General features: G+C 38.2%; 2 long non-coding RNA genes across 2 annotated transcripts in view; one reads left to right on the top strand and one right to left on the bottom strand.

Annotated features, from left to right (window-relative positions):
• LOC135322583 (uncharacterized) overlaps positions 1–25,677 on the top strand; it is a 137,505-nt gene extending 111,828 nt beyond the window's left edge. Inside the window, exon 3 of the long non-coding RNA XR_010383238.1 lies at positions 25,660–25,677. This is a non-coding gene — a long non-coding RNA (uncharacterized LOC135322583). The remainder of the gene's footprint in view (positions 1–25,659) is intronic.
• LOC135322582 (uncharacterized) lies at positions 1,505–8,098 on the bottom strand. Its single transcript, XR_010383237.1, has 3 exons — positions 7,860–8,098; positions 5,955–6,082; positions 1,505–1,932 (listed from the first exon to the last, which is right to left on the bottom strand). It is a non-coding gene; the product is annotated as an uncharacterized LOC135322582 (long non-coding RNA).
• Positions 25,678–25,918: the final 241 nt, after the last annotated feature.

Below are 25,918 nucleotides of genomic sequence, written 5' to 3'. Positions count from 1 at the left end.
GCTGTTCCTGAACAAGGGTAAATAGGCAGGTTTGAGCGGTCCCCTCCAGATGCTGTGGTCTCAGCTTCTCACGCCCCTTTCCTGACACACTCTTGTGACAAGGCTGCCCTATTGCGCCTGTCAGGAAACTTCAGAGAATATTCATCCTCTGCCTTCTCATCTGACCTGGCTCCAATTTGGCATTGCTGGCAATAGAAAATGACATTTTAGACCTCTATTGTCTTACGTATTCTAGGACTGTAATACCACTAACATAAACTCCCACTTTTACTGGATTTTGTCTGACTTTTATGCACATCATTTTTCATAGATGCTATCCAATATTTGACTTTTATTCCACATTCCCTCCTCACTTTTTAAAACCTAGCAACAATGGAATGAAACTTTCAGGGTCTACTTTGTACCTACTCTGAATCCATCCCTGACTCAAGGTTTGCCTTAGGTCATTTGATATAAAAACACTCTCTGCTAAAGTCCCTAATTTCTTTGTTTATGCCACCAATTGCATTGTGTCTTTATCAGTTCCAGGGGATCATATCATAAACCTCTGACTAATTGGAAGCCAACTAACCAGAGCTTTTAATTACTGAGTTCTACTTTAGAAAATAACAAGAAAATAAACTGATATAAGAAGTTCGGTTTACAATAGGTATCTGTAGGAATATCTTAGATAAAACGGAAAAAGGCCGATAGTCTATGGTTTATATATCCAAAATTATCACAAAAGGAAGTATCACAAAAAGTAAAGGTGGTATGATATGCCTCTATCCAAAAATAGTTAGCCTTGCGTTATTATCATTAGAATTATTGTATTCTTCTACTAAGGCTGGAAAATGAGCTAATTTAAAAAAAATTTGCAGTGTTTAATGTAAAAAAATAAAATTCAGCACCTTAGTCAGTGAGTCCTACACTTAGCCATGAAATTCAATTAAATAGTAGCAGTGTCCCGTGCATGCCAGTTTATAGAAGTTTTACTGTATTCTGAAAATTTTACTTGCAATACAATGTGTGAAATTAAACCAAGAGTGATGTTGCGTTGTGTTCAGGCACTGAAATTTAAGTAGGGGGCTCAGCTGTCTCAGTGAGCACTTTATTCTCACAGAGATTTTTATAGCCTTATAAGTTCAGAATTATTATTATTTTGGAGGAAAATCCAGTATTAATATTTCTAAAAGCTTATCTTCAGTCTGTTTCAGTGCTAATGTATCGAACTCCTTTACCGTTTAAACCGCTGTCAGAATGCTTGTTTTGATTGTTCACTCATTTAAATCTTAATCCTTGGGATTTGATCTGTGCCTCTGATCACAGGAAGGATTTTTATTTTATTAGCCAAGAAAAAAAAAATCAAGATTAAAACAGTGCTTTGGGTGAGTCTGTACAAAATCCCCACCAGTGAATTTAAATCTTTGAAGGCATTTTGTTCTTCCGAGGGGGCACTTCTCAAAGGTAGGATAGTTTTGAGTCTGCCTTTAAGTAGCATTTATTAATCAAAATGTATCAAATAAAATATAATGGCCCCAAAACCATAACTCTATGTTCTTTAGGCAAATCTGTACTTTGAGTTTAACCAAAAGGAACATTTAATAAGCATCTTTCTATACGTAAAGGGTTTTCTTCCCTCCAATGTACAGTTGGCTCTTTTTTCTTTTTAATTCTCATATTTCTCATTACCATATTAAATTAAACTGTGCCACAAGGCTTGAAGTCTTCAGCACCATCAGAGCGATCTTGCCATGAAGCTAGATTCTTGTTTCCTGCTACTGAGCCTGACTTTTACAAAGGAATCAGAGTTTGCCCACTAAGACCCTCTGGAGCCTGTTTTTCTGCATCCCCACTTGCAGCCGCCCGTAGGAACTTCCAATAGCGAAGTTGTTTGCAGAGATGAAGACCAAGGGGTCGAAGGGGCAGTCGTACTACTTAGGTCACCTTAACCTGTTTAACAGAAACAGATGAAATGCAAACTTAAAATTTCTTCTTTGCCAAAGACTACATTCATTCTGGCATGAGAAGAAAGGGTCAATTTAGATTTTGGAGTTGTTATTTCATGTATATTTTGAATCAGGGGACTGTTTTGAACTGCCAAGGCTTCTTCTATATAAAATTAATGTTTTTTTATCCCCATGTGTATAAAACATAGTTTATCTGGAAGAAATTTAATAGTTAAATAATTCTGCTTTGTCATATCTTCAACATACATCAGTGAGAAGACGTGTTGAGAGAAATAGAAGCATTTTATTCTTCATGGCTCTTTAAAGGGCTGCAGAACCCTTGGATAAATTCTTCATGTCTAGAATCCATATGTAGATAGGTGTTAGATTATAAATATAATCCCTTGAAAATAACCAAGTCTGAGTGCTGTCAGTATTTCCCATGTCAGCAAAATGACAGATTCATGAATCCTATGTTAGATTCCCCCTACCGTCTCTTTCTATATATAGACAGACAGACAAATGGATAGATAGGAAGGTAGGTAGGTAGGTAGATAAATAGAGATATATAATACTGCAAACTAGGTACTTATGTTAAAATCTATTTTAGCATAGATAAATATAATGTTAAAAATCTATTCAGAATTTGCATTTCTTGCTGAACCTCCCTGTAACATCTACAACACATTTTAAAAGTCCCAGCATCCTAGTTCTCAGGGTTTCCAGTCGATGCTTTTCTGCTCCTGATGTTTGTATGGGTAGCTTCCATTAGAGGGTTTTGATAAGAGTAACCTGGGCTCAGTTCACTGTATGTTACATAAAATTTTCTCTGGGTAATTTCAATGAAATAGAAAACATTGATATGACTCCGACGTGCTTGTTTCAAGAAGTGGGGAAGCTGACCTGTAAAATTAGTGTATGTGCCGCTGCAGTGGTGGAACGACAGGTCTGTTTCCATCTCTGAAATGTGCAGACGATAGCCAACGCCTGTAACTCATGGAATTTGTTATTGAGGAACAGTGCAGTTGTGCCCAGGTGCCCTAAGTTATAATCAGTAATGCTTTAAACCACGGGATGAGGAGCAGTAGCATCAGTCATATTTGGATTCACATGGATGGAAGCTGGAGAACTGGAAGAACTGTCAGTTACGGCAGGAGAGAATAAAGGCAGGCGTGCTGCCTGTTACATTTCAGAGCATGTGTGGCCCAGGTATTACTGAGTGACAGTGCACATTAACAAGCCACCCCTACTCACCCTGGGCACTTCTTTGTCTCTTTTGACTTCCTCACTTTTGTCATGTCTCCAAGTGTTTGTTTGGCATTTATTTCACCCAAATGAGAATAATCAGGATAAAGATGTTTCTGATCATTGTTTTAAACTGTACGACCCTTAACCTAAGTGGTTCACACTCTTTTGAGCTTTAAAACAGAATAGTCTGGCTTTATAATGTTTCCCCTTTTATGAGGGACCTTGGAAGATACAAAGTTAGGGATACAGTTCTAGCATCAAAATACTTAAAAGAATATTGATAAAAATAAAGAGACACAAAAATACCTTGAACCCAGGTAAGATCTTAAACGTGCTGTAACACAGGTAAGGAAAATTGCTATGGAAGTTCAGAAAATAACTTTTTTTCAGCTAGGAAAATCAATGAAAGCTTTTGCGTGGATGAGGTATTACTTAGTCTGAATCTTGAAGGTTGAGTTGTATCTGAACAATTGACGATAACAGGGTGGCTGTAATGATACTCCGATTAGAGAGAACAGTCTGAGCAAGTTATAAAAGCTGGACAACACAGGGTGTGCTTTGAAAAACAGTATCATCTGAGTGTAACACAGAGCAAGACTGTAAGTAATCTATAGTTATTGTATACACTGAATATCATGGTGTGGTGAAGAGATCACTAAGTCTGGAGTCATGAGGAATTGTTCGAAGTGTGTTTTTTCCCCTTATTAGTTGGAGTCAAGAAGGATAATTTTGGTGAGCTTAATTTTTTCCAGAAAGACATTAAAATGGATATTTATAATTACCCTAGGCATTTTTAGTTAAAATATTCTACGATTGGAAAATTACAGCAACAATTAATGGGGTACTAGTGACCTAAGAATAACGTAGAGAAGAGGTATTTGGAAAATTATGAAGGTAGAATAAATATATGATCCCTGCTGGGTTTTGCAGAAAGTGTTGAAAGAAATAGCAGAAGTGACTGTAGCTTAGAAATTGGCAGATTAGTGAGTGGTCCTGTATTAATAGCAACAGAATGAATGGTAGGAGGAAAACTGAATGAGAATTAGTAGATTTTTTTTTCAGAGTAGAGACCGTCTTCATCTTTTTATCTTTAGATCCTTGTAGTGCCTGAACCCATGCTGTGCTCTCATTATGTATTCTATTCTATCGTGTCTAGTCTCAAAGAATATTCTTTTATAGGTTTGCACAATTCAATGCATAGTTAGAGTAAGCACTTTCCTATTTCACTTTAATAACATTTATATGTGTGACTACAAGAGTAATGTAGACTCACTGACAAACTTAAAACATACAGAGGAATTCTAAGAAGAAAATAAAAAACACAATTTCACAAGCCAGAAATACCAGCTGCTAAAATTTTAGTGCATAACTTTACCATTGTTTTTCATCAGTTCATATGCTTTCTTCAAAGACCTCTGGCAAGGCCATTACCTAGAAATATGTGTTGGGAGGGAGGATGCTCTTTAAGTCAAGCCTAAGTGGTGTCAACACTGTTTTCATTAAAGGATAAATGCTGACAATATTCTTCTTCTAGGATTTTAGCTTTAGAAGGATTTCTTTAGTTCAGGTACAAGGGAAAGTCAGAAAGCTCTGTTTTGCAAGATGTTATTGGACATCTGCTGTTTTATCCATGTTTCTTTTGTTGCCATTCTTATACATAAGATGTGATAATAGGCCAATGACACTGCCTCCATTAACTAGAGTTGGTTCCAAGACCACAGGATAATACCAGCAGGGCTCACAGGATAATACCCAACACCTAAGTGAACTAGACAGATTGAATTTCCAAGTTGCTTTCTCAGTGTTTGCTGTCTGTTCTATGGGAAGATAATTCAAAGCCAAAGTAGCAAGTAATGGAACCAGTGCTGTTGCCAGTGAATGAACAGTGCCGTCCACATCCCATCCAGTACATGTGTGGTGATTGCACTGTGCCCACACTTCAGATCTGAAGTCCTAGTGTTGCAGTGAATCATTGATTTATTTGGTGGGAGATTGTCACAGCAGCTTAAAATAATGTAGGCTTTAAGAGTGCAGTTTCTAGGTGTTGGTGGAAGAGTACAAACTTAAGATGAGTAAGTTCTGGGGATTCAGTGTACAGCAAAGGGTTTAAAGTTAATAATACCATATTATACACTTGAAAGTTGCCAAGAAAGTAGATCTTAAATGTTCTCACACAAAAAGGAAATGGCAATTATGTGATGTGGTGCAGGTGTTAGCCAAAGCTATGGAGGTAATCATTTTGCAATGTATGCATATATCAAATTAACATTTTCTACACCTTAAGCTTACACAAGGTTATATGTCAATTATATCTCAATAAAGCTGGAAAAAAATTTTTTCCACATAGTTTCTAGGGTAACTGCCCAAGTTGGAATCCCTGCGCTAATTGTAGAATTTTGTGCAGGCTACCCTCTGTATTTTCTTGGCTTCAGTTGTAAAATTAGTATAATAATAGTACCTTTTTCATAGAACTGTGTGAGGATAAACTCAGAAAGTGCATGCAAAAGGCCTAACCACATCAGATGCATATACTTTTTGAACAAGTTTTAGCAACTGTTTTAATTATTCAGAATGCCATGTCTGTGGAAAGTATGTAACTACATGACGAACATCACAGTCCACCCAAATCAATAATCAGTGCAACTGAGACGGGAAGCCTCAAAAATCTTATTCTTTCTCCTCTCCATAGTTGGCTAATTGTACTCTTTAAGGTAGATGTGGAAAGGACTTAAAACCAGGGTCCTTGAGGAAGGGCTGATGAAACTGGAATTACTTTACCTGATAAAGAGGAAGTTGAACATCTTCTGAAGCATGGGTTGGAATCCTGCCTCTGCTGTTTCTGAGGTGTAACATTGACAAAACACTTGGTCTGATCTCAGCTGCCTCACCTTCTGTGCCTTAGACGCCTAAGGTAGGATAGATATGTAAAAGAGCTTGGTTAACCCTGAAACTGCTATACAAAAATACAGAGGAGCCATTGTACGTTATTACTAAAGGCTATTTGCCTAAATGAACACAATCATGGAATATTTCAATCAGAGGGATGTGGAGGTTCATCAGTCCAGCCATCTTTCCAAAGCTTGAATCCACTCTGCAGCTCTGCTTCCCTTCCCTACGTGGTCATTTTTCTATTAATTGAATTGGTTCAACAAATGTAACTTTTAACACCCGCCATGTTCTAGGCAATGTGCTAGTCATTAGGAACATAAAGACAAAATTATATTCATTTATTAGTACTTTGCCTTACTTTTTCAGGAAGGAATTAAAGTGACTCAAAACCAAATGAAACATATAATTATTTGCCTTGACTTTAATATGTCTTTGATAAGGCTTTCATTAAATCTAGAGATAACCTCTTCCATCTTTGAACTTTTGTGATTATGAAGATGTTCTTCTTCACCTCTGCTTGTAACTTCTAATTATTGGTACTGTTGTTACTCTTGGGGCCAGGCTAAGTGTGTTGAAGCTTTTTCACATCTCAATCTTTCAGTCCTTTAATGCTTGAAGATAGCTCTTCTGCTGCTTGAATTTCTCCTCTAGACTAAACTATCTCTGTTCCTTCAATATTTTCATAAAATGAAGTCAGGTCTTTTTACAATCCTGGTGGCTATTTTTTAAACTGATGATTTTGCCTTCTTAGAGCATCTCAGTTCCATTGAGCCATCAACTCTGCTCCTGAGTAACATGCCATATATCCAGCTCACTCCTTCTCTAAACGTTTTACAGTTTATTTTCTTCTAGTTCCATCTATTTCTGCAGAGCCTTCTCCATCCTGACTTTAAAATGTGGTAAGTTTACAACTTTCTTATAAAATTCCCTTAACTTCTGCTCTCCAGTTAAGTTGCCACTGTTGATCAAGAATTTAGTCTGGACTACAGTTTCCCTAGTAACTATGTTCTCGAATAGAAATTGTCTGTAAGGAACGTCAGGAAATTAACAGATACTTGGATTTTTCATCAGCAATGAAGAGAAAAATATAAATATGCTAAAAATGGATTGTTGGTGGTAGGGCATATTTTGGATATATAACATTGAGGATAATTTAAGAGAGACTAGTGTTATGGTTTCCAATACAGTGACTCTAAATGCCTCCATCAGCCAACAAACACAAAGCCAGGAGAATATGAGAGAATGCAGTGAGTGGTTTACATGTATTTTCTTCATAGAAGATGTGAAAATTACTGAATGGCTCTGTGGATTCCAGATGATTTAGATCCTACCCTCCCTGGAAGCTTCATTTATTTGTGATAGATTTCTGAGTGTTCTCAGTATTTCAAACAGTAGCTACATGGAACAAGAATGCAAAATAAATTTTTCTTTTATTAATCACTGTCTCAATTACAAGAAATTTCAGTTGAATAAAATAAAGTTGTTTTTTTTTTTAAATTTAAGTGAAGGGCTTGGTTTTAGTTCCAACATGTCAGGAACTAAAAGCCATTGCTCTTGTCCTTCCTACAAGGAAAAGCTGGACAAACTGAAAGTCAGTAACTTCTGTGGACCCGTTAGAGGACTGAGATTGCAGAGCATTCCATCACCCCAAAACCTAAAGAAAGACATGAATCCAGAGAGCCATAACTGAGATCTGAGATCTGATTCCCTAGAGCAGAGGCTGCCAAGCCTAAACTGATAGGAACATACAAGTGATAATTTTAAGGAACTGCTGAAGGCTGAGTGTGGACTCACGTGACAAGGAGAAAGTCCTGGGGCCTCAGTCCTGGAAGGGGGGCACACCTTCACGGACTTTCCTTCAAGGAACCCCACCAGGATCTCATGGTGAATCTGAGAACGATCCCTTCATGGCTGTGGAATGGGAAGGGGAAGATGAACCGTTCTGAAATCATCCTGGAGCATTTTACACAACAAAGACCTAGTCCTCAAGGGAAACACGTGACCGCAAACATTCTCCCTTTAGGATAAGAGTGTTGCTCCTCCTCCATCCTGCTAAGCCTTCTCATCTCACCTGAGAGTGTTGGGGGGAGCTGTGTTGTTTCAATTTTTCAAGTATTCTAAAACATTTCAACCTTAGAATATAAAACAAAACTTAACATATATAAAAATTACAATTGAAATTGATTTTTGTTCTGTATTATGATCAGTTTAAGGAACAAGAAAGAGAGAAGTATACAAGATGTTATGAAGAGATATATGTTCAGGAAAAAAAAAAACACATAGGGTAGAACAAGAGACGGTGACAAAGAGAATCAAGGAGAAGATCTGACATTTGAGTAATAATTCCAGCATTTCTATTAACGTCATTTGGAGCAGGTTCAATTCTTTGTCTTATTTTTTTTATCTGTAGAATAGTTAAAATAATACCTACCTCATGGTGGTATTAGGAAAATTAAATGCCTAATGTTTTTAAGGTGCCAATCATGGTGCGAGGCACCTAGAAAGTTTTGAACAAGTGGTAGCTATTACTGTTACACAGTCATATACAAAGACAAATAAAGTCATTCGGAAAGAAAACGAAACCTTCACTGCCTGACATCTTCAGTTTTGTAGCTGCTTTGAATTTTGTGTCAAAACTCTTTTAAACTCAAGTTACCCTTCTTTCAACCCCAGGCATAAATTAGATGATCAGCTCTTAACAGTTACCCTGAAAGTGAGGATAAGAGTAAGCAGGTCTCATTTCCAGGAGATCAGAACAACCTTTTCCATGTTTAACTCATGCATATAACTGGCAGTCTAGTATAAAACCCGAACTGTATGATCTGTATGCTTTCCATCCAGTAATTCACGTTTTTATTTGTATTAGCTAATTTGATCAATTATTTTTGGCTGTGTTAAGAGAAATTGTATATTCAGTTTTTACTACATATTTCTGTAGGAAAGTTAAGTTAAACAAAAGTACCACAATACAATATTGAATTTGCACTTCAAATTGAACTTCCCGTTGCAGAATTAATAGGATAGAACCCAAGGGTAACAAAGAAGAAAAAAGAAATACTACAGCTCACTCCTTCTGGTCCAGACCTACAGATGCAACAGCCTCGGGCACTGAGGGATGTCAGCAGTATTTCTGCAGAAACTTCAGTTAACAGCTACCCCAAGAGTCTGAATCTGTTATGAATATGAGCCTTGTGTCAAAAAGTAAAGGTCACAAGTTGCTTCCTCCTCCTGGCATAGAAAGACCTGGTGGAGGGGAGATAAGGTTTGGGGAAGCATGTTTTCTTAACATGGAAAGCAACCTGTTCCTTTGCAATTATCAGGTATTTTTGGATGGCAGATGGAAATTTACTAAAAGAAATGTGGAAATTTTTATTGAAAACAGCCTCTGTAGTTTTAAACTAAAACTTCTTTTTTGGGGGGGAGAAGGGGCACCTTCTTCCTCGGTTCATTTGGCATCAAATTAAATCCATATTTTCATGCTGTGAGACTGGGATAGTGCCATCAACTAAATTAGCTGGAAAATTTGGCAACTCCCTAGTTCAGCCCATCAGAGTCGAGAAGGTTGCCTATCTCTATTGAATAGCTTGAGTGGAGCCCTTTAAAAATTCTTTTTTAGAAAATGGAAATAATCCAAACCATCCGCCACAGCCCAGTGGATGACATTCTGTTTTACTCAGTTGTTGAAATACGATGTATCCATTTAAAGCAATATTAAACTTTCACATTCATGCTCATTATAATAAGTCTAAGGATCAGATACAGAAGTGTATATATGTACGAATTTACATAAAACATCTTTTAAACAAACATTCAAAAATTTGCATGAAAAAAATTGGAAGGATATACACCAAAATGCTGACCTTTCTTGATAACGGGGATATGGGTTTTTCATCCTTTCCTCTACTCGTTTGAATTTTGCAAACTTTCTGTTATGTACCTGCAACATTTCTAAAAGAAAAAAAAAGTTCCTTCTTAAAAATGTTGATTTAACAAATGTTAATTGAATGTGCATGGGTGCCAGCCAGGCCCTGTGCTAGGTACAGGGAGGACTGGAATGCAGATCGTGCCCTGGAGGGGCTCACAGCCTGAAAAGAAGGCAGTAAAACAAATAATAAAGACACTGAATGGATGGAATGCGTTCATGAAACATACGCGGTTACAGAGACAGTCCAGAGAAAAGGGTGATCTGCTGGGAGAGAGGGAAAGATCAAGAAAGCTGTTTTTCTTACTCTCTTATTAATTTAATAACTGAGCAACACGTAGTATGTGCCAGGTCTTGTTTTGCAATAATGTCCATCAAATGAGAGGGAATGAGGCCCTGTGTCAAGTGCTCCCGATCCATGTGGAGGCCCCTGGGGATTGACTCCCCAGGTTCAGGGCCGTGATGAGATGAAAGCTGAAATCAATGGTGCGTTAAGAGTGAATGGGAGAGTAATAGCTGGGAGGGCGAGTGTAGACATTCCCCTTCAAATAGCAAAGAGATATTTCCCCTTCAGCGCCTCCTGAAGTGTTGCTGAGAAATCATGCAGTATCTTGTGAGGTACAGAAAAAACTTAAAAACAGGAGAAATTACCGTATGTTTAAATATGACTGGGAATATTCCAGTAGACTGAAAACTTGATGATAAAGGAGAGACCGGGAGAATTGCCAGATGTCCTGGAGTGAGTGAGTGAGTGGGAGCTTGTACATAAGTGGAGGCATCAACTTGCAATAAGAGCATGGATGGTTCATCTGCGGGTTGGGTGGGAGGAGAGACTGTGAGAGTTCAGATATTCGTAGGTGCTTCGATGGAGTGGCAGGAGTATGTGAAATTGGTGTTCTGATGGATTCCATTTTTTTTCAGCCAAGTGGGAAGCAAGGTTATCAGCTGAGAATGATGCTGGGAGAGGAGGTGTTGAGGATTTGAGGAGACAGGAGAATGCATTAAATCAGAGAGTGAGAGAGTGACTGGATTAGGGAAAATAGCGTACAGTGGTCCCTGGGTATCTGCGGGGTATCGGTTCCAGGACTCCCATGGATGCGGAAATCCAAGGATGCTCAAGCTCAAGTCCCTTGTGTGTTTCCACATGCCTACATACATCCTTCCGTATACTTTAAATCATCTCTAGATTATTTATAATACCTCATATGATATAAATATTATGCAAATACAATGTAAATTCTAGATAAATAGTTACCAGTGCCCAGCAGCAAAGTCAAGCTTTGTTTTTTGGAACTTTCTGGAATTTTAAACACATGTATCTTTGGTCTGCAGTTAGTTGGGTCCAAAGATGCAGAACCTGCAGAAACGCAGGACCAGCTGTAATTCCCGGGCAGCATCAGATGCCCTGCTGAGGTTCACTGTCATTAAGTTCGAGAGAGACCGGTCTGTGTGGCGGAGTGCTTCACCAGACTCACTTCTATAGCCTCATTCAGCTACATGGGCGTTGTTGGGGAGTAGGCGGGGATTAACAAGGTTGTTGCTTTGCCAAGAATTTATGCTGAAATGAGAAGGGCAGAGGAGTGCACGCAGATGGGTGAGGAGAATGATTAGTCATCAGATGGAAACTGGACAAGGACGCCAACTTGCCAGTTCAGGCTACTTCACAGGCTCCTGGGGAAGGGTGACAGGGACCTTCATGTATCCCTGTGTGTATGTGTGTGCTATGGTGCAAATGTCCTTGTGTGCAAATGAGCAAGATAAAAAGTGACAGATTTCTTATTCTGTGGTTACTAACATTATTAATCATTTGGCTAGTCTCCTCTTCCAAGGTCTGGTCTTTGGAGACTGTGATGGCCTTGCTGGTGCTTCAGCTGTGTCCCTCTCTGTCATTTCAGGTAGGGAGGAAGCAGACCCAGGTCTCCTTTAGGAAACGTGGATACTTATCGCTCAGCTGGCTCAGCTGATGGCTGTAATCTGGTCAAAGTAGAATGTAAATAACCCTTTCAGCTCAATAGAGGTTTTCGGGGCCTATCTCAGGTGTGTTTACTGTTCTTAATTGTATTGAACAGGCAGTTTCATTTCGCAAGTTTACTTTAAAATAAAAAAATAATATACAATTCTTATTGGAGAGAATGGACATCTCACATTCTCTCTGAATTACTTCAAGGTCTTTCATACTTTAAATTATTTGAGCTTGAATTAACAGCTGATTCTAAAGAAGAAAAAACAAACACAGGGACAGTGTGAACACACACACACACACACACCACACACACACAGAGAATTCCTATTGCAGAGTTGTTAGGTTTTTAAATAAAAGAGAAAATTATGTCGAGGCATTCTACAACATATTTGCTAATTGATGTTTGACGTAGTAGTACCCACAAATTTCTGTAATTGTTGTAGGATGGATAATGGAATCATTAAAAGTAATAGTTTCGATGAATAATTATTACAACAAACAATTTCAAGTGAATGTTATTTTTCTATTACAAATACATATAGGCCATTTAGCATTTTAGAGGATATCAAGTATAAATTACGTTGGCTTTTCCTGGCCCCCATGCTTCCGTTGGAATCCAAAAGGAGTCCCCAGGTTCCATGTATTCATGATGGAGATTTTCCCTCCCTCTACTTGACCACTGGCAGAAGCAGCCTCTCAGATCTCACATTTCCCCATCTTAACCTACTGCCAGTGCCCTAGCATTCATAGCCTTGATGAGACCACCTATCATGAGTCTGTTAGAACTAATCTCATCTCATCTGTAACATTAGCTCTTACAAGATCACCCAACAGCATTTACATTTTTAAATTCAATCTCCAAACATCATTTCTCCTTTCATCTGAACAATCTGCAGTTTTTGATGCAGTTAAGCATTTATTCCTTCTTAGAAAACTTTCTTCACTCAGATTCCAGGATCCTACATTTTCCTTCCCTTGCTTCAACTGATTTTCCTTTCTTAGTTCTTCTTTACTCATTCATCATTCATGTCTCAAACTTGTGAGCAATAAATTGCCCCAGGGCTCACTCCCTCAATGATCTTATCCAGTCTCATGGTTTTAAATAGCTGGTGAGTCTCAAATGTATTTCTTCAGCTCCTTCAAATCAAGACATACATATCCAACTACTTGCTTGATAGATTCAGGTTGGCTTCCAATAGGCATCTCAAACTTAGCATGTCTAGAAACAAATCTCTGAAATTTTTTTTCTATTCAATTCCTCCCTCAATTTTGCTAGTTCCCTATTATTCAATCAAATATAAATACTAATCTAGTGTTGCTGTGAAGGTACTTTGTAGATGTGATTAAGGTTCATAACTAATTAAAGTTAAGTAAGGGAGGTTGTTCTAGATAAATTGAGTGGGCCTGATCCGATCAGTCGGACAACCTTAAAAGTAAAAATGAGCCTTCCTTGATAAAGAAATTCTATCTGTGGATAGCAGTCCCCTCCTGACAGATCCAGCCAGACCTCCTTGGTAGTCTGCCCTTTAGACTTCAGGCTTGCCCCTATAATCCTTGAAGCCAATTCCTTGCAAACAATCTCAATATAGATCTCCTGCTGGTTCTGCTTCTCTGGTTGAACCATGACAGAAACAGATTTTGGTACTAGAGTTATTTTAGAGGAAGAAAATCTTAGAGGCGAGTTTTCTGAAGGTGTTCATGTAATCTGATTAGATCTAAAGACACTAATGATTCTATTTCCAGTGATAAAGAGAGTTTGGTAATCCATGGCAGATGTGGGAATAGAGATGTGCAGAACATTGATACTTGGATACTCCTAACCAAATACCCGTAGAAGGTGATGTTCTGGGTAGCCATACATTTGCTGCCTTAGAACTTTTTAGTCCAATTAAGGAGATTAGTGGGATAGGCTAGGTGCTCCACATTTGCCCTAGGGAGGCTAGCCTTGCTATGACTGAGCAACCTGCGATGGTCCCCCCTTAAGTGTTTGCCTTACAGAGCACTGCTGGTTCTCTCAGGCTGAGACTTGCCGTGTCTCTTTGCTTCTAGATCTGTAACTAGACCCAGGGCTCAGCAAGCCTGAAAGGGGGAAGTACAAGATGTGACCCATGAAGGTGTTCACTGTTCACCAAAATTACATGATTTTTCCAGTCTATATAGACAGAAACCTGGGGGATATATGTGGAAATGGATCTGAACAGTACGGGGCTATGGTGGAAGGAATATAAAGTTGTGTCAGGCAAACATTTTTGATATGGGCCCGTTAAACCGAGATTATGGATTCGATGCTTTAGCGCTGCCAAGGATGTCTAGTATGAACGACCTGGGCTTTTCCTGGCCCCAGTGTCTCCTTTTGGCAGTATAATAGGGTCTTTCCTCAAGGGGACCCAGTCTCCCCTTCCTTCAAGGGGTTGTAGGTTGTAAACTAGTTCAAGTCTGGGAATTAATTAAGGAGCCATGGCCCTTCATTTTGGGAATTCAAGTTAGTCTTCAGTTCAGTAGACCCAGGGCACTTCTGCTTACACAGATCAAGTGAGAATTGAGTAGACTGCCTGTTGTATATTTCTTTTCTTGGAACATCATCATAACTAGCCAACATCATGGGTCTCTGTGAGTCAGACTATTCTGATTAGTGCTTTGATCCTGTCTCCGTTACAGTAGCCGTGCCCCCCCTTACCATTGGATATTCTGTGTCTCAGCCTCCTCCCTGCCACTCCAGGATTCCATTATCCCCTTTGAGGTTGGGGGTCTTAGTTCTGCGGTATCAGCTCCCACTGTAGGTCCTTTCGGGAAGGCTGGGAGAAAGGCTAGGAGAAAGATTAACTGCCTTGATAGAGTGCCGAGGAAAGTATCCAAAGGCTTATTATTATTATTCAAAGGGAGACTGAAATATTAGAATGGATTTATCGTGTAAGACCTGCTCACCTATCAAGTTGGCTTGCAACCTGAGCTGCTTATCATGCACTGGGTGTTGGCCGACTCACCACGCTCTGCAGCTGAGCATGCATAGCCATGCTGCGTTAGCAGATGGAGACGATACATGTGAAATAGGGTTCCAGCAGGCCCTGAAGGCACAGTTAAGTTGGGTGGGTTAGCAGCTTAGATGCCCATCACTCCTACCCCTGCTACGTTGCCCTCTCTCTCCCGGCCTACACCTTTGGCCCCAGCAGGAATTCCCCATGACCAACTGAATGAGGAAGAGAAAATTCGGGCTTGGTTAATGGATGGTTCTACATCACAAACAGGCGCCCCTGAAAGCGGACAGCTGCAGGACTGCAGCCCGTTCCTGGGACATGCCTGAAGCCCGCGGCGAAGAGAAATCCTCCCGCTGGGCTTAACTTCAAGCAGTTCACCGGGATGTTTATTTTTCCTGGAAGGAGAAATAGCTGAAGGTAGACTCTATACCAGTTCATGAGCTGTGGCCACTGGTTCGGCTGGATGGTCAGGGACTCGGAAACAGTATGATTGGAAAATTGGTGACAAGGGAGTCTGACGAAGAGGTATGTGACTAGGCAGCCCTGACTGGGAACAGTTGTAAAGATCGTTGAAATATTTGTGTCCTGTGTGAATGTTCACCAGTAAGTGACCTCAGTAAAGGATAATGCTATACAGCAAATGGGTAGGATGACGTGTATGGATACTAGTCTCTTTCTTGACTCCTCTCATTGTCCAGTGAGCTCATGAACAAAGTGGCCCTGGTGGCAGGGATAGGGTTATGCATGGACTCAGCAACTTCCACCTGCTAAATTAAGTGGCTGCAGCCATTGCTGAGTACCTAATTTTCCAGCAGCAGATACCAACCCTACGTCCCCAGTATGGCGCCATTCTGGGGGTAGATCAGCCAGCTAACTGGTGGCAGACTGATTACACTGGGCTGCTTCCAGTATGGAAGGGGCAGTGCTTTGTTTTTACTGAAGGGACACTTACTCTGGACATGAATCCGTTTCCCCTGCACACTTCTGACAAACATATGGAAATTCATTATATACATTCAGAGTAGAACACACTTCTTTCCCAAAGCATGCAATATTTATGTTCAGTAAGTCATCTGAAGGAATTGTCAGAGATTTGGAAGATAGCAGAAGGTTTATATCAGAATGAAAGTATTCAGGGAGGATTTATAAAGAAATGTGGTTTGAACTGTCTTTAACATCAGTTAGTCCCATTTGGAAAGACGGAGAAAAGGAATTTGATTATTTCACACCAGTCTCATAGCATAAATGAAAGCTGGAGTGGAGATTTCATTTGAGGGGTGCGGAACAGACCTTGTGGCCCAGCTAGAGGATACCTGGAATGTTCTTCAGCATTTAGATTTTATCCTGTAAGAAAGAGGAAGTTACTGATAGCTTAGAAGCTGGAACTGACTGGATCAACATCAAATTTTACAGCATATTGCTTACAGGGTAGATTGGAGAAGAAATCATTTTCAAATACAGAAACCAGGTGCTCTGTTAATATACTAGTTCAGATGTGAGGGAATGAACCCTGATACAGTAGTAAGAATACCGGACCGAATTAAAGGATGTATTTAACAATGATTTCAAAGAACGAACTGAAAGGACTTTTAAATATATTGCATAGTATGCATGTTTCGTGGTGTGTGTGTGTGTGTGTGTGTGTGTGTGTGTGTGTAGTTTGTAGAGTTGAAAAGATAAAAGAGAAAGCAAAGATAACACTATTATTTTTTATGTTGCATAACTGAGAGATGACAGTATTTCCAGTAACACGAACAGAGGGAGAGAAAAAGTTACATCTCATTTCAAATTAATACCTAACACTCAACTATGAAAGTGAACTGTGTGTCAGGCACTGTTCTAAGCATATATTATGTAGTGTCTTATTTAATTTGTACATAAATCTGATTGTAGGAGCCACTCTTCTTTACTAATTTATAGATGAAAGGATGAAAAAAAAAAAAGAAAAAAACCTGAGGCACAAAGAGGCCAAGAAACACATATTTGAGGTCAATGGAAGCATTTGAGAGGAAATAGTTTAAGTATTGGATGAATTTTTGGAAGGAAGAGAAATGAAGAAGATAGACATATCCAAGCTGTGTTTCAAGTTATTTGTATAGATTTCTGAAGTTGGCATGCTGGGTTGAGGCCCTGGGTGTGAAAAGAAGGTCACTGAGCTCATTTCTTTTTAAGTACTGGGGTCCAGACCAAGATAGAGAAAGTGGCATGTCTCTAGCCAACTTCAAGTGATGTTCTTAATTATAATATTATTGATCTTCTGTATGAAAGCCTTGGGGCAGAAGCAAAATTAAAATTAACCACCTCAAACATTAAAATAATGAGCAAAAACATGTGAAAACTCGCAGTAGTAACTCCTAGAAATCACCTTCTCCTGGCCTAATGCACTACATACTCACAGGTTAAAAAAAGGGGGCCTTTACACATAGGTCTAATTGTTCATACATTTCAAAACTACAGTTACTTTATATGTGTACCATAAAAATATTTGTAAGTAACGCTTAGTTAAGAGACTCAAATTATTGACCTTTCTGTGAGTGGACGATTTGGAATGTCAAAGAGATGTGATGTTCCCCCAAGTGCGTTCTATGAAACCTAATTTAGTAAGTGTGCCATATACCTCCTAGCAGTGCTGTGGTCAGACAGGTAGGGAAGTGGTGGCTACACAAACTTATGTTACTTTCTTTACTGCAGCATGGAAAACTATTAATGTACTAGTGTAAAATGTGAATCAGTAAATCAGAGATAGAGTATGCAATATTTCCAAAGCTGATTTCTCCACCAAGATCTTTTGGTGAGTGTCATCCTAATGAACTTGTGTTAAACAAACAATGTTTTGGGAAACACTGATACAAATTTCCTATAATGTAGGAAGTATATTATAATTAATCACATATGTAATTATGTATCTTATATATATATTATATGATATATATGTATATTATAAGATTATATATTACATATTACATATATTTCTTATAATATACATTAGTATGTTGTATAGTATTCACTCTTCAATATATAATATATAATCCTCTCTTCTAACATATAATAATAAGAGATTGTTTATGTGTATAATTGACATTATGTTATGAGTATAAATTATAGAATATACAGAAAATCATAAAGAAGATAGTAAAACATCTCTAATCTTCCCATCAACAGATGATTACAATTTTCATTTTACATATTTCCTTTTTTGTTGAGATTATACTGTGTATTCATACTTTTGTTCCATTCTTTTTTCACTAAACATTAGCATAACTTTCTTATTCAATCAAAATAGATCTTGAATATATGGATAAATTTTGACTTATTCTGGTCTCTGGAGGTTTGCCAACAGGTACAATGAAGAGGAGACTGGGTGTATTATTAGGAGACCCAAGTTCAATTTCAATCTTTGCTGCTAATTAGCTGCATAACCATGACTTAGTCACTTAACATATTTGGGTCAGAGTTTTTTCTCATTTGTTCCCTGAGGTAATTGCACCAGATGATTGCTCAGGTCACAACCAGCTGCTAGATACTATCATCCTATGATTTCCTCATATTACACCAGACCACAGGAGTGTCTGAATTACCTGGCATTAGAAAGTTATTAGCTTTTTGTGAACTCTTTGCATAGTACTGTGGCTTTATCTCATGATAACTCATAAGCAACTACCTACCAATATTAATTAGAAGAAAGGCACTATTGCCTATGAACTCTTGTCATTTCCACCACAAACTGAAAAATGCAGGAAATTTTACATTAACTGAAGAATATCAGTTTATGCATTCAGCTTTAAAAGATCTTAATTCTAAGAATTAAAAGTAGGTGTCTTATTAATAAAATAGTCTTCTCTTTGCTCTCATAGTGTAATGGATAATTGATTACATATGCACATTTTCCCTGAAAAGATGCATGAGATGTAGATGTATTTGAAATGATTTAGAGCATGCTGTTTTCTGCCAAATGTTGGCCATATTGCTAAATCTTTGACTGATCCTATTTGGCAAACCAGGGACTGGTTTTTAGGAAAAGTAAAACCCTGCCATCTTTGTCCAGGCCCTCCTTCCCCTGAGGCCCTTACCCCCACCCTGAAAAAAAGACTTGGTTTTATTTGTGATTAGAGGCCATGTCAACCAGAAATTTTATTTTATTTTTTGTAGTTAGTTGGATGCCTTAAATCATTATTTCTCTTTCAGTGACCAAAAAAAAAAAAAAGTTGCTTTCTTTCAGGATGCTTTTTTATATGCTTATATAATCTTCCTGCTGTTCAAACTGGATCAGTAGACCATTTCATTAATTAGAATAACTGTCTTGTGGGACTAATCATTATTAGTTTCTTTATTTTGCAGTATCTCCCAGATTATCCCCTGTGAGTCTATACATAAAATAAGATGTTGGTTGACGGGCAGATGGGAACCTGGGGAGTCCTTCCTTCTCTGACTTTAGGACCCTGCCTCACCCCCATCTTGGGGGGCTCTCATTGTACAAAGGTTGGCAGCTTGGGTTAGAGAGTGTGGAAAGTTACATAGATTTAAGTACAATTTCTGTGACCTTGACTTTTGGTCAGACCTTGACTTTTAAGTGTTTTCAGTTTATTCAACAATTTCTGTTGAACATTCCTGAAAGGCAAAGGTGCAAGGTTAAGAGAGAGGAGTTCCGAGGTCAGTATGGTCTGCTGCGAACAGTTGATGTGCAGCAGTTGAGCTGCTCTTTATGAAGAGAGAGGGGACTCCACCCATACTCTTGTCAAGCAGCACTTCCCATTTAAATGAGTGTTTCTTTGCTTCCTGGCCATGTTCATGGTACGTCATGTCCTCCTTATGCAGCTTTTTCAGAATGTCAGTAAGGGACCAAGCAAGGGAGGAGGTTTAAAAAGGAGTGGTTTTAAAACAATCCTCTCCTGTACCATTTATTCAAAGAATTATGTTTCTACTATAAATAAATCACTATCCTTTGGATTACATTACATCATATTACCTAAAGTGATTATTACCTTAAAGTGATAACCTAAAACAAATACAATAGATAAATCATTATTCCATATAAAAGCTTGTACAAAGCAAAAGAAAATGCTAATGTCCACATAGAAAAAATAAGTTTAAATTGCATGGGCAGATAGTTTATAGAGAATGAAACCCACACGACCAGTGTACACATAAAAATGTTTAGTGTTAACATCATTCAAATAAATTCAATTTGAAACAAAAAAAATGCCATTTTCATTAATCAACAATTATCAGTGAGAATTAAAAGTAGGTTTCTTATTAACAAAGATAATCATTGATAAACAAGGTTGGTGAAGTGGACCTCCAGCTGATGGGAGTACAGATGACTATGGATTTTCTGGACTTGGCAATATGTGTTAATAATTGTCTTAAAAACTTCATACTGTTTGACCCTGTAGTTTTGATTCTAGGAATTTTAAATTTAAAAAGCAGAGGGAAAGCTTATAAATAAATGCATTCATATTTATAGTTGAAAACTATTGAAACCTTCAGCGCCCAACTTTAGGGATATGATTAAATAAATTACTTCCATCATTTAAAGTTTTATACTCATTAAAGATTCATGTTTTAAAGAACACTTAAATGTGTATAAAAATGTTCATGATATACTGCTAAATAAGAAATACCAAACTGTGTAGTCAGTACCTTCTCAAATATATACATATGTGTGTATATATATTTACATACATATGTATATATATTCTCCCCCTACACACACATGCTTTCTAGGGTGGGTAAGAATGGGTTTAGGTGGGAAGTGGAGCAGATAGAAAATAACCAGCACATTAACTTATAAACTCCAACATTCTAGACACTAGGCTTCTGTCAGTACAGCCTTAGGACTTAAGTTTCATGAGGGTAGGCACCAGGACCAGTAACATAATTAGTGGGACCCAGTGCAAGGCTCCTGGATCAGTAATTGTTGAGCACTTCAGAAGGGGAGCAGCAGGGCACTTCATCAAATATAGGGCCTTTCTGGGCTTTCAAATGCCAGCCCTGTGTAACCGCCTGGTTGCACATCCTAGAAGCTGTCCCTGTCCCCCATGACCACAGTATGTCCCCATTTCTAGTATAATGCAAGGAACTCTTAAAGTTGATGCATAATTGGCATACTGTTCATAAAACCTGTGTCTTTTTTTCACTAAGAACCGCTGTTAAAGTGTTTTCTACCTAACCTATGTGGTTGATTATTTAGACCTAAATGTATATTTCCACACATATCTCTAATAAATGCAATTGTGTTAGCTAGCATCCACCACCAACCTATCAAATTCCTTTTAGCATTTAATTTTGTCATCTAAGACTTCCTTTTATCATTGTCCCAATGTACTATTACAGGTAATACAGTCAGAAAGAAACTGCAGAAACTGTCATAAACTATTGTGTATAAAGCTTCAATTTGTCACTAAAACACATCAAAAAACCTCTTCTTAATATTTTAGGCAGCTGGAGGCATTTATTCTCAGTCATTTTTCTGAATGTCTGAGAGTAAGGGATCTGCATGAAGATCATTGGCCTGGTTTGTTTCTAGATATTTAAAGCTCTGAAATACATGTACATGTAGGTATGGTAGAAACACATTCCGGATGGGTTCATTAAGGTTTGGGGTCATTATGTCTGAAAATTGTACATATACCTTCAATTATGTTCTTGTTTTGATTTGATTTGACATGATATGATTTGGTACAACAAACCAGGGATGTTTCAATAGTATCAAATCATCAAGTAGATGATTTCAGGGGTGAAGTTGTCTCAATTGTATCAATTCACTTGTATCAATTCAGTGGCATCAGTTCAGGGATGGCATTTTATCAGTTGTATCAGATCATTAGGTAGATGATTTTGGGGTGGAGTTTAGAATTAAAGAGGTAGTATTTTATTTCCTCTGAGAGGGCCATAGAAGCTGTTCTGTGTGGTGCAGGTCATCCCAGAGCTATCTTGTGCTTCCTGCATCCGTGTGCTACCTGCATCCGTGTGCTACCTGCATCCGTGTGCTATCTGCATGTGTGCCTTCATGTTCTCTTAAACTGGGATCAAGAGAGAGATCCTTTTGGAGATCTTCCTTTCGGAGATGAGGAAACTGTGACCTGGTGAGGCAACTTGAATTTCATGTAAATTTAATATATCACAAAATGTTATTTGTCGTTTGATTTTTTTCAACTCCAGAAAATTTCAAATCATTCTCAGCTAGCAAGCCATACAAAACCAGATAGTGTGTTGGGTGTGGTCCTTGGGCTCTAGTTTGCTGACCTCTGTCATGAAGCATTCTTAAAAATAACTAATTGAATTAAAGAATGAATCATAAATGAATGGCTAAGTGAAAAAGTGAATGAATTGAATGTAATTAATGTTATATAACCTGGATAGTAAATGGATCATTATTCAAAAATTAAACTTTAATCATATCAGACCTGGTTAATTTTACTTAATTAATATCCTAATTCTAAAACTGTTAAAGGTGCAGATAGTATTTCAAGTAAAGCTCATTTTTGTATTATAAAAATACTGCCTAATTAATATAGAAAATTAGGAACATTTGGAAGAGTAGAAAGATTAAAACACTAGCCCTATTCAGAGATAAGACATTAATTTTGCAACATGTTTTATTTTATTCTTCATGTATATGTACACATATGATAATTTTATATAATTGTGATCATACTATGCCTGTAATATATCTAATTTATTTTTTAATATAACATAAACAGTTTACATGTTATTTATAAGGTTTTCTCAAACATCATTATAAATGATGGCCTTTATTTTAATTAACATTCTATTATGTAATGAATTCTTTAGGCCGATTTGTTTCCCTTATTTATATTAAGCATGTAATTATTTTAAAAAATTAAAATTTAGCTCGATGTTCCAGCTTGTTGATCAGAGCACAGGTTTATGTCAAAATCTCTATGGTTCTAAACTGCTTTAGAACCTCATTCCCTTGAATAGTGCTTTCCTATTTCCTTCTTTTTTTCCCCTTTCTGTCCTAGTCTTCTGTTCTGCCCTCCTTCTGGGCTAATTTACTCCCACATGTATGGGATCTAAGAAGCATTAGTCTCTGCTCTGACTGCTCAATACTGCACTGATGTACTGGCCTGAGTGGCCCATACCTTTGGAGTGGGCCCTATTCCAACATTATTTCTCTCTACTTTTTGCCTCCAGTCCACTTAAAACTTTGTTCCATTGATAGTTTGATTTAAGCTGGTTGATAAGAGAAAACCATTTGATGGAACAAGCATTTTTGTGTGTTCCAAGATGCCCCAAGGAAACAGGGCTCCCAGCACTGTCATGGTTCTTCCCTAAGCAACTGGCACCCAAACTGCAAGGTTGCAAGGCTTAGCAGCCTCTCCAGGATCGTGATGTGTCCGGCTGTGCTTGCCTAAGCGTGATTCTCAATGCAGTGCTGAGAAAATGGGAGATCATTTGCTTCCTGCAGCTACAAAATAGCTGTTAGTTCCAGTTTGCAGCAAGTGATGTCTTCCTAAGCCCTTTGTTGTACGGTGACACCCAGCGTGGGGCTCTGCTTTGCTTGAGAGTTCTTTTCCCCAAGGGTAGGACTAGCCGCTCTTACTAGAAATCTGTCTGTGCAAAATGTCCTCTGATGTGTCCTTTGCCCTGCCCAGCCCAGCATGTTCCAGTCAAGGCAGACGGATGTTTACCCTGACTGCTTGGCCCTTTTGGGCCCATGTTCCCTCCCCCTTCTGGGCTGGGACAGAGAGCTCAGACTGCCTAAGCCCTTCTCAGCAGAGACAGACTTACCAGGCAAACTACACATTTTGTCTACAGGGATTGCAACTGCCAGGGTGAGGCTTAGAGTTCCTCTTTCTGGAAGCCACCGATGTCTATATCCTCACCAATTTTTTTTCCCCCTAGTCCAGAAAATCATCTTTTTGAATGAGTGGAGCGAAGAGGGTAGTCACTGCTTTTGTTACTATTATTTCTCCCAAATCATCTGTCTCTGCCTCCAGTCCTCTTTCCCCTAAGGACGCTGACTTTGGAAACCAACTATAGAGTGGCAGCTCTTTTCTCTACTTTCCGCCTCCCTCCCCAAGGCACTGCACAGAGGAAAAAGCAGCGGCTTTAACTGGAGCAGTGCAGGGCGGGGAGAAGAAAACCAACTGTCTGGAGAAAAAGATGCGGTTCATGTTGCTGAAATATTATCTTCTACGTTTGTTATTACCCTCCTACTCCTGACTTTGTTTCCCTAACTTACTACCAGTATCCTTAACCTATTAAATGTAAATTAACACCTTCCAGCATCTGTGGAGCACATGATAAATTGTGCTACTTTAGAGCATTATGCTTTTCAGAGCACTCATATTTATAATCTCAGTTCAGGCTTTTGTTTTTTTTTTTTTTTTCCCTATAATGGAAACCTCAGAGGTATTATCTGTTTCCTTAATTTCTTCCAGGTGATGTGGAGAAGGTAAACAGCAAAAGGGTCAGGAACAGCAAAAATGGGAGATTTTTCCTTTTTTTTTTGAAGTCATGCTTTTAATTTTTAAATTTTTTTTTGTGGGGGTGGTAATTTGGTTGGTTGGTTGGTTGGTTGGTTGGTTGGTTGGTTGTTTATTTATTTATTTATTTATTTATTTATTTATTTATTTATTTATTTATTTACTTTAACGGAGGTGCTGGGGATTGAAGCCAGGACCTCGTGCATGCTAAGCACACACTCTGCCACTGAGTTATACCCTTCCCCCTCAGAAGGTTTATTAATCATCACAGCTCAGGATGCTCTGATGCAACGGCTGCTAATTAATCCTATGCTCATTGATTAAGCATTACCGTGTACCAGGTGCCATGCTAGACACATACCCATTTATACCAGAGATTTCATTGTAGTTAGTAAATCTTGAAAATGATGGATCCTATTTTCACAAGCCAATATTTTATTTTTCTCTGAGGATTTCTTGATACCACTTCTCATTTTCCCTCGTGGATCATGAGCATTTTAGGACACACTATCCAGTATAACTTTCTGGTGGTGGAAGTGTTCTATGTCTGTGCTGTCCACTATATTAGCCACTAGTTACATATGGCTGCTAAGCACTTCAAAAGTATCTAGGGCCGCTTAGGGGCTGAATTTTTGGCTTTATTTCATTTTAATTGAATTCAATTTAAATTTTCCCTAGCTTTATTGAAATATGATTGACAAATAAAAGTTGTATATATTTAAAGTGTACCTGTTGTTTTGATACATTGTGAAGTGATTACAACATTCAAGCTAATTAACATATCACCTCCCATAGCTATCATTTGTATGTGTGTGTAGGAATACTTAAGATCTACTCTCTCAGCCAATTTCAAGTTATTGTACAGTATTACTAATACAGACACCATGCTGACCATTAGACTTCCGGAACTTTTTCATCCTGCATAACTGAAACTTAAATGCTTTATCAACATCTCTCCATCTCATTCCCCAGCCCTATGGCACCCAGTATCTACTCTCTGCTTCTGTGAATTCTACTCTTTGAAGATTCCACATGTAAGTGAAATCGTGCAGTATTTGTCTTTCTGTGACTGGCTCATTTCTCTTAGCGTAATGTCCTCCACATTCATGTTGTTGCAAATTTACAGGTGAAAAGATTGCCTTCTTTTTTTTTTTTAAAGACTGAATAATATTCCTTTGCATATGTATATACATATAATATATATAGAGAGATTTATATCTATATCACATTTTCTTTAGCTATTGATATTGATACCACATTTTCTTTATCCATTTATCCATAGACCAACATTTATGTTATGTCCACATCCTGGTTATTGTGAATAATGCTGCCACGAATATGGGAGTTCCGATATCTCCTCAAGGTATTGATTTCATTTCCTTTTGTTGTATACCCAGAAGTGGGATTGCTGGATCATAGAGTAGTTATATCTTCAATTTCTTAAGGAAAAAAATCATACTGTTTTTCATAATGGCAGTACCAGTTTACGTCTCCACTGGCAGTATACAAGGGTTCTGTTTTCTCCATATCCTCACTGACAC

This window comes from Camelus dromedarius, chromosome 12 (assembly GCF_036321535.1).
Source record: "Camelus dromedarius isolate mCamDro1 chromosome 12, mCamDro1.pat, whole genome shotgun sequence".
NCBI classification, from domain to species: Eukaryota; Metazoa; Chordata; class Mammalia; order Artiodactyla; family Camelidae; genus Camelus; species Camelus dromedarius.
The sequence above is the reverse complement of the archived record's forward strand: the minus strand, read 5'-3'. Positions and strand labels throughout refer to the sequence as shown.